Source organism: Aulonocara stuartgranti (assembly GCF_965226115.1).
Source record: "Aulonocara stuartgranti genome assembly, chromosome: 12".
NCBI classification, from domain to species: domain Eukaryota; kingdom Metazoa; phylum Chordata; class Actinopteri; order Cichliformes; family Cichlidae; genus Aulonocara; species Aulonocara stuartgranti.
Genome location: NC_138948.1, coordinates 30,413,667 through 30,422,618, shown reverse-complemented (window position 1 = coordinate 30,422,618; position 8,952 = coordinate 30,413,667). Strand labels below are relative to the sequence as shown.

The following is an 8,952-nucleotide window of genomic DNA, read 5'->3' as shown; positions in this document are numbered from 1 at the left end:
ATTCATAACACTACCATATCAAAAAAAAAAAAAAAAGTAAAATCTTTTTGATGACATGTAGCAGCAGAAAAAAAAATGTCTGTTTATAATACAGTGAATGCATTTTCTGTTTGATCATTGATCTTGCTTTGATCCTGCCTCAAAGGGTATTCTGATTCAATGTCAGCCTGTTGCACTTGGTTAATGTGATATCCACCTCATTTTATATTAGTCTCTGGTCTGTTTGAAATATCTTAATGGAAAAGCTTTTAATAGAAAACCTCAAATGCCAGAATGAATGTATTAGATTTCATTTAAAAGATATCAATTTAATTCATTTTCATCTATTTTAATTTTAATGTTATTATATATATATAGTGCCAAATCACAACAACAGTTGTCTTAAGGCACTTTGCATTGCAATTTAAAGACCCTGTGATAATACAAAGAAAACAGACAACCCCAACAGTTCCTCCCCACTGTTGCCAAGATCTTTGGCGACAGTGGGAAGTAGGGCTGCTCGATTATGGCAAAAATGATAATCACGATTATTTTCACTGAAATTGAGATCACGATTATTTGACGATATTTATTTAACCCTTTAAGACCTACTATAGAACCAAGTCCACCAGAGCTTATATTATTTTTTTACATGCTGTAGTGCCATTTGTGGGAGCATTTCAAGTTGCTATACATCAATACAACTGTTATAGCCCATATTTTAATAATATGTATGCATTAAGTGCATAGTAATTACATAAATTGCAAAAAAGTGCAATAAACTACAAAAAAAATTGAAAATCGCGTTTGTTTTGTTTACATATATTTCTACTTGGAGAAATTTAAGAGGTTTATCCCTCAAAACTTTAAATACAATAAAGTTGCAAAAAATAGTTTCCCACCACAGGAAATTTATTTTGAGTGTCTTCATAGTTTTATTTTGGAGATACAGCAATTTTTATATACTGCAGGAAAAACAAAAAACAATCCTATGATGCAAATTTGCAAAGAAAACAGCATATGCATCATTTCACTGTGGGAAGTGTTACGACCAGCTGATAGGAACGGCAAAGCGTGTTTCTGGAATATTATGTTTTTGTTCCTGCAAGCGCTTTTTATGCAATTTTTGCAAAGCTATATGTGGAAGGAAACCGTGACCGAGGACAAGCTGATGGCATCAGATGTAAGTACAACTCCTCCGGTTTCATATGCAAAACAAATTATTGTGCTAGCTTACACGGTTCAGGTTCTACAGGGATTTAACAATAGTTACGCAAAACGGAGCGTGCTGCTCTGACCGGCTTTAAAGGGTTAACAATGACTTTTAAAAAATAATATAAAATAGTGTGCAACACCACTGAAGTTTTTTTTTTTAAACTCTCTTTTCAACCAACGGCAGTCACTCTCCAAATAACTTCTGCTTAGCTTTCCGAGCTTCCCTCGGGTCCTCTTAATCAGCGGTCTCCAACCTTTTTTGCGCCACGGACCGGTTTATGCCCGACAATATTTTCACGGACCGGCCTTTAAGGTGTCGCGGATAAATGAGGGAGGGGCTAATAATCGGCTCAGTCATTTTTAATGATCGTTGAAAGCCCAGATCGTAATCGTGATTAAAATTCGATTAATTGAGCAGCCCTAGTGGGAAGAAAAAAAAATCTTTAACAGGAAGAAACCTCCAGTAGACATAGGCTCAGGGTGGGTGGTGTCATCTGCCATCTGGCCAGTTGGGATGAGATATCATGTTCTATTTTCTGAATATTTGCCTATTGTAGCTAGTGTAGCTGAAAGAAAACTTTATCAAACTCTGGTGTGTTTTATTTCCCCCGTGTCATTCTGTCTATTAGTCCCAGCTGTGTTTCCTGCCTGTGTGTACTTCCTTTGTTATGTCTCATGTATTTAAGCCCTGTGTTTTCCTCTTCCTTTTGTTGCGTCGTCCCATGCATGTGTGTGTTCTCTGTGTTGTGGGTTTTCCTTGCTCCTGGTTTCCCAGTTTTCTAGTTAAGGTTTGTTTTTTGTGAGTTTATTTTTTGAGTGTTTTTTTGCCCAGTACCTCTTTAAGTTCAACCATCTGTGTCTGTGAGTCCTGCATTTTGCATCCAATCCACAGCATCTTACATGACACTTGCGATCGATTGGAGAATATCCATTTTTCCTTAGCAACTCTAGACCTGTGACTGAGGTATAACAGCTACCAGAACAGGTTGCATTTTCTCCACATACTACAGTAGCATAGTCTAAGAGTCTAGAAAATCTTTCAGATCAAGTCTCATACGTGTGTTTCAGAGTCACAGTTCTTCATTTTTAGACACCACATTGGTGAATTCCCATGTAGAGCCGGATTTGAACCTAACCCTCACACTCAGAAGTCACTAATGACCTTATGTCTTGAAGTTAAGACATTAATGTGCAGCTGAGTTTATTATTTAAGGGAAAAGTTAATTCCTTAACTAAGGTGGATGCTTTGCTAAGGCTTTTTTACAGTACTATTTAGTCAGTTTTTTGTCAGTTTGTAAAGATTACACAAAAACTACCAGGATGAATTTCATGAAATGTAGAGATTAAGCATAAGCAAAGAAATTTTTGTGTAGATGGGGTTGTGTTTCTGTAAAACCGTAAGCCACAGCTTGGCCTTAAGGGTGGGCTGTAAATAAATAATAAAAGCTAGGCATGTTGACTATTCTCACTGATGCGTGTTATTTCCTCTACATGACTAATGGATCAAATAACTTTCCCTGGTATTCAGCTGAAGCATGTCCTTATATTTATTCATGCGAATGAGCAGCATTTAAAAATAGCTTTTAGGAAACAGAGTTAACCTTTTCAGCCTTTTCAGCCTTCTGCCTTTGCATTGTAAATGCACATAGACGTGCTGCCAAGAGACTGAACTTCTTCTGCATCCTCTTCCTGACATTCCTTTGGGCTGACCTGACACATTTTCTCACAGCTGTAGCAGTAATTAATCCAGTTTTCTTTTGTCCACATATTTTCTGTTAATTACAGTTAGACTGTATACATTTATTAAACAGTTATTTAAAGCTTATATTTAACGTTTCAGGAAAGATTTTCAATTTAAAGTTAAAGTGAGATGTATAACCTCATCTCTGTTGTCCTTGTTTCCACATTAGAGCATTAAACGTGTTGTCACATGCCAGCATCTCAACAACATAACACAGAAGTGCCCTCTAAACTGAATATGTGTAGGGAGCATTACACCGATCATCATTATCTCACAACAACTAAAAACGGGAGGGTTGTTTTGCCTATTGGTTTGGTTTTAAATTAAAAAGACACTAGTTTATCCCCTCTTCCCCTACTTAGCTGTTCAGCTGACATATGCTGATGTCTGAGATCTGTTACACTAGGTTAAATTGTTCATTCTTGAATTTGAACGAGGTTCTCCAGAAGGTCTAGCATACAGCCTTTCTCTTTGTGCTGAAAGTGAGAAATGAACTCGAGTGTCTTGGTACCTCTCACCACCGGTGTGAAGCACTGTTGCATGCTTTTGTCATTGGGTCTCACATCATTATGAAGGATGGATACTACTACCTTAATGAATGCATATTTAACACCACCTAACACCCCACATGTGTGGTGATCTGTCAGTCAAAATGGACATGTTGAGTTTACTCTCCTTTACTAGGATAAACACAGTGTTCACATTTAAGAAACTCATAACAGCTGGTTTCTTTTCCTACTTTGCATGCCACATTACCTTTCCCTAATGCAAAACACTCTATCTGGGAATGGTTCTGTACCTCGTGTACCTGTGTAATACATTACTTTTCCTAAGTAGCAACCCCAACACTGACCACAACTCATCCTCTTATTCACTGGACCAGATACAGAGTTGCGTTTGGCTGAGATATGACATATGAAAGCATTGGGTTAGGTTCAGCCAGTGATGGGGTAGACCTCACACCAAGGGTTACAGTTACTTGTTGACATCATGTGATTTTTGCAGTTTGTCACTGCCAAATATATATAAAGTATTATGGCTCTAAATGCCCTACATTTAGATGAAATGTAACATCCTCTAGTTTCTGAAACTTTGTATATTTGGAATTAGCCAAAGCTTTGATTTGACACTGTTGCTGACACAAATACAGGCAGCTGGAGACACCATAGCTGATAGCAAAAGACTCACGGGCACAGTAAGCATAATCAAGGCTTCAAACAAAACCCAGTATTAACCCAAGACATGTTGCTCTGACCGGGCAGATGTAAAGAGGTTAGGCCTCAGTCTTCTTTTTATTAACACCTTGGGAAATTCAACCCTATTGTGTCTCAGAACTCCCTCCCCCTTCTCCTACTGCAGTCACTTTAAATCCCTTCTTGCTTGCACTTCATCACCGTTTGCAGAGCTCGGAGTGGCTTTCAGCAAATAACAAACTGCTCTGCTGCAGTTCCGCCAACCCTGATCTACCTTCCATCCTCTGCTGTGGCATACCACTAAATCCTCTGAGAGCAGCTGCACCCCACTCACAGAAAACACTAGTAATGTACAGTTTCTTTTGTATGCACTGGATGCTGATGGAAAGCTTTACAAGAATACTAATGATGTTTCTTTGGTGGGGGGAAGTGTTGGAAGTGGGGACTAGGGGGGTGTCATCTGTACTGTACAACCTCTGGGATTGGCCATATTTCCTCTGTCCCCTCCTTCGTAATACCATGCCCTTTATAGATCTCTCCTTCCAGCTATTCATCAACGGCACGTATTTGCGGCCAGGCACGTTTGCTCTTCCTTCCAGCTCTGTCAGCACTTTAAGGGTCAGTGAACTGCAGGAAGTCAAATGAATAACACAGCCCCAAACTGAGGCCCCTGAGCCATTCATTGAATGGGTGATGTGCGAAGGAGCTCCACATCAATGACTCTGCCTGTGTATGCTGGTCAGATCATTGAAAAATCTTACTTTTTGGACACCACAGATGAGAAATGCTGAAGCCATTTTTTTTCCCCAAAATGGAAAGTGCAAGCTATTTGGAGGTGTGAGAGGAGGCACAGTGGTGCAGCGGTTGGTAGTGATACCCTGCAAAAAGGTTTAGACCGTGGCTGGAGTGGAGTTTGCATGTTCTCTCTGTACCTGCCTGGGATTACACCAGCTTCCTCCAGCAGTCCAGACAATAGGTACATTTGGCTAATTGATGAATAAATTGACAGCGGGTGTGAAGTCTATAACTTTTTCTCTGATTTTTTCTGACGCAGCATTACAGTTCATTCTTACTGCACTACTCTGTCCCCTTTTTTAGGACCTCAAAGTATGTACCAGCATGTACTTCACTACAAGATAAGAGATGTAGCTGGGAGCAAGATCGCTGAAGGTAATCAATAAAATCTTACAATGCATTCTAACACACACGGTGAAGTTGTCAATTCTATTCGGTTTTAGTTAAAAGCCTGGCAGCTGAGTTATGTACAGTTTGGAGTCAATGGATAGATTTTTTTTGGGGGGGGGGTCATAGGCAGAACATGCAAACTTTACACAGAAAAGCCCCAACCCTCAGCCTGCAAGCATGTGGTACTGATAACTACACCAACCTGCTGCCCCAGTTATTTGGTTTTTTATTTTTTGTTTTTTATATCCCCTAAAGGGTTTAGAAAGGACATATTTAAAATTTTAGAAAAATTCCAGCCAGGTTTAAAAAGCCTGGTTTGCATTTTCACTTGGCACCTGCTGTTTTAGGTGGCTGGTTTCTCATCCATCTGCCTCAGTCTGACACAAATGTCCTTCCAGAAATCCATTCTCTAAAATCAATTTGTGCTTCATTCTTTGATATTAGGTCACCTTCACCGGCCTCCTCTCTGTGGACCAGGGAGTCCTCTCCTGGCCTATTTAAACATAAGCACACACGCACACAAACACACTTACACAACCAATCCATGATTCTCGACTTTGACCTTAAAACGAACCACTTCACCGCATAAAAACATGAGAAATCCATACAGACTTATGTCACCAGATGTTCTATTTTAATACACCTGTCACCAGCCCTTTTTTTTTTTTTTACCTCCAGTCATTGATCAAAAAAGCTGACCCACATTGCAACACACCTTTACACGCTGTTTCACCAGTGGCCCATCTTACTGACTCATTCGGGCCATTCATTGTGAATCTACAGGGAATGGACCTGATGCCATGCAGAATCGCGCTGTATCCCTCTGGCCTGTTTTTTCCATGCCTGTGGCGTGACATTTCCAACCTATTCATCAGTCAAAGGCTGTGTGTGTTCCATAGCATGTTGAAAGAGCCAAACACATGCAGAGGTAAAAAGATTATTCAAATACGTGAGTTAAGGAATGTTATTTTTCCAACGTGCTACTTTGTTTTGAGGCTTATACTAAAATATTTGTGAATAGTGCAGTAAAGCAGCTGTTTTACTAGCCTAGCCTTGAGCTTTGTCACTAAGGTACAAAAGTAGTGCTAAAGATAGCTAGTAGGTTAAATGAGCCTAAGCCCACCTTTTGTCCAGAGGGCTGGTAATACTAAGAGTTTTATGTAAAGATCAGGTAAATCACTGTGAAAGTCCTCATATTTATGTGATTAATAGAACTGACCAATTATTTTTATATTTATATATCAAGCGGCCTTGCTAACATGAATCTTTCCTGACTTTTGTCCAATGGATAAACATCTGGATTGTGTTTTAAGGGTTTTTTGTATTTGTTTTTTGTTTTTTTTAAATCATCTTAAAGAGACACTTCGGCAGAGCAAACACAGTATTGACATTATATGCTAGTGGTTAGCAAGTATGTAGCATAACATTTTTTTTAAGTGACATTGCTGGCCTTTTTTGGTTTCCAGTAATGCGTGATATCTTTAGCTGCTAACATTTAATTAGATAACTGGTTAGGTGCTAACTGCTTTGTAATGTTGTACTCTGTTTAATGTACTCTGACAGATAAGGGCTTTCTTGACTTTTTTTTATAAAAAACATTAAAGAATTGCTTTATCAATTATCAGGTCAATTACTATAATTTGTAGGGTAAAATTGCTTCCGCGGGTTTTGTACACACAACCTCTCATGGCCTTAGCACTTAGGTTAATGTATAAAAGTTATTATATCTTGTACTAGATAGTAGTCTATTTTTAACTGCTATGCTCTTTAAATTCTTTTTTCAGTAGAGTGTAGAGTACAGTAAACTCATTGCCATGTTCAAGAAACCAGTCTGAGATGATTTGAGTATTGTACCAGCTGAGCATTGTTCAAACACTGCAGACATTTTGAGTATTGCTGCTAATCACGTCCAGTGTACCTGTCATGTGACTGCTGCTTCCACAAACACACTGACCCGTCTAGCCCTGACAATGGATCCCTGCCTTCACGTTGTTTACAGCAAATTCTGACCTTACCATTTGACTGTTGCAGCAGAAATAGAGACTCATCAGACCAGGCAACATTTTTCTAGTCTTTATTGTCTAACTTTCATGAGTTTGTGCAAATTGAAGTTTCAGTTCCCTGTTTTTAGCTGACAGGAGTGTTACCCAGAGTGGTCTTCTGCTGTTAAAGCCCATCTTAAAGGTTAGATATTTTTGATTTTCACCCAGAAAATTGCCATTCACTAGTTGATTTCTTGTCAGACCTTAGAGATGGTTGTTTGGGGAAAAATCCCAGCAGATCAGCAGTTTCTGAAATGCTCAGAATAGCCTATCTGACACGAACAACCATGACATGTTCAAAATCAATTAACTCACCTTTCTTCCCCATTCTGATTAACCCAACACTGCAAATGGGCCAGTCATGGTTATATGAAACATTGTACAGTAAATGGTACTATGGGAGAGATCTGATTACTGACCAGCAGAGTGTAAACCAGAATATTTCCCACATCCTTGCATTATATGTTATCTCATTCTATGATTTCCTGTCTTAACCTAATTTCTTACAGTAACTCAGTTTCTTCTGCATCATTCACCTTTCACAGATCCTCCCCAGAAGCTCATCAACAGAAAAATGTTTCTCAGAGATCATCAGTGCATCAAGAGCTTGTATAATTCAGCCATATAAGTTATTCAGGCTGCATGCAAACCTTCTGCAAAGCAAGCGGTGCAGTGTGGGTTTTCAAGCTGAAAGCTGAAGGTCAGAAGTACCTCACTCCTCATCATCATCACCTCCCCTTCCAGACTCCCGTTATCACCTCCATTCTACACACAACATTAAACTGGAAGTCATTCTGTCTGAGCTGCAATGATTACTGAGCTGATAATGTCCCAGAGCCAGAAGGCTCATAAAAAAAACTTAAGAGTGTCTTTACATGGCAATCAGACTCTTATGAACCGTAACACATACACACACAGATATAGAATATGTATATAAAGACATGCAATGAGGTATTCGAAAGCACACATTCAGGCATTAGTGCACTAACCTACACACAAATGCTCACAGACAGGCTCATACACTGCGTATGCACACAGATGAAACATTAAGGGTCTTTATAGTGTTTTGCATATGAGACAGAAGGGAGATTAATCTTTATAGTCTCGCCCACGAGTCCAAAAGCTCATTATGTCACCAGGTGTGGGCTCATCACAGAGAAAAGGCATGAACCAGGAGGCATGTTCAAAGGTTTCTGTTCATCAAAAGTCTTATGCAGTATTAGCACTAACCTGGAGGTAAAGACCTAAAAGATAACAGCACCGTGGAAATTTCACCCAGAGAATAATTAAAGCTACTTTCAGCTGCTCTCTTAACACAGGAGGTTGATTTTGCAGAGTTTTACGTCAGGTGTCCTTCCTGACGCCACCCCAAAGGGGATACCCAGAGAATAATTCCCAGTTCTGTTACACTTCAACAGATACAAACATTAATCAATTCATAGATAGAGGTACAAAGAAAAGTCCTTATCAGTGGCCAGATGTGAAGAGAGAAGAGAAGTCCAGGAGAATCACTTCAACTCATGAATGCATCTTTTCTTTGCAGAGCTTACGGTGGCACACTGAGGAGATCTCAACCACTTTACCTTCTGAATAAAAC

The 8,952-nt window shown here is 39.3% G+C and overlaps 1 long non-coding RNA gene across 2 annotated transcripts; it reads left to right on the top strand.

The window, feature by feature from the left end:
- Positions 1 to 410: 410 nt before the first annotated feature.
- LOC309719103 lies at positions 411 to 8,952 on the top strand. Of its 2 annotated transcripts, XR_014280148.1 has the most exons (6): positions 411 to 1,162; positions 5,227 to 5,298; positions 6,097 to 6,241; positions 7,445 to 7,497; positions 7,901 to 8,055; positions 8,899 to 8,952. It is a non-coding gene; the product is annotated as an uncharacterized lncRNA (long non-coding RNA). The 2 variants fall into 2 exon arrangements; XR_014280147.1 differs by lacking the exon at positions 7,445 to 7,497.